Source organism: Dendroctonus ponderosae, unplaced genomic scaffold (assembly GCF_020466585.1).
Source record: "Dendroctonus ponderosae isolate FM_Combo_2020 unplaced genomic scaffold, Dpon_F_20191213v2 Dpon_F_20191213_1, whole genome shotgun sequence".
Taxonomy (NCBI): Eukaryota; Metazoa; Arthropoda; class Insecta; order Coleoptera; family Curculionidae; genus Dendroctonus; species Dendroctonus ponderosae.
This window is the reverse complement of record NW_026017110.1, coordinates 36,904,159-36,904,853: the sequence shown is the minus strand read 5'-3', so window position 1 is coordinate 36,904,853 and position 695 is coordinate 36,904,159.

Sequence of the window (695 nt, the reverse complement as noted above, 5' to 3'; positions counted from 1 at the left end):
GACCTACGAGCGATTAATTGCTGATAGAGCCTTGCATTTTCTTGGCCGTGTTTTCCGAATAGTGGAAAGTAAAGCACCAACACCAGTTTCAGTGCCGTGTGGGAAGTGCGGCGCGTCTGATCACCGCATGGAGGAGTGCAAGAAACCCTTAACATGCAACAAATGCCAGGGAAATCACCCAACTTCTGCCTGTACGTCACCCCTTCCAGCCATGTGCGTCTCGTGCAACTCGGACGAGCATGCCGCCTTACACACGATTACATTATCACCAAGTACAAACACCAAATAAATAACGCAAGCAACACCAATAGAGAAGAGCTAATAAAATAACTGCGCAAACGATTTATCGACGACTTTGATGTTGACACCTCTGTGGTTTTCTTCGGAAACCACATGTACATATTAATGATAGATATGCTCTCACTCGATAGAAGCTCCCTGACAGAACCATTCGACCAACTGGACGACTTCGACTTTATAAAACGGCACACCCCACCAACTTTTCTGATGGCCGGAAACCCAGACTCCACACCAGACGTTTTACTGCATACAACAAACTTAACAAGCACCATTAATAATATAAGCTTAAGTAACGAACTAGGATCGGACCATCTGGCTATAACGTTTAACATAGATTTAAAACATACGCAACCTACCATCAGTACACCTCCTATAGAGAAAAAGTGAAACCTAAC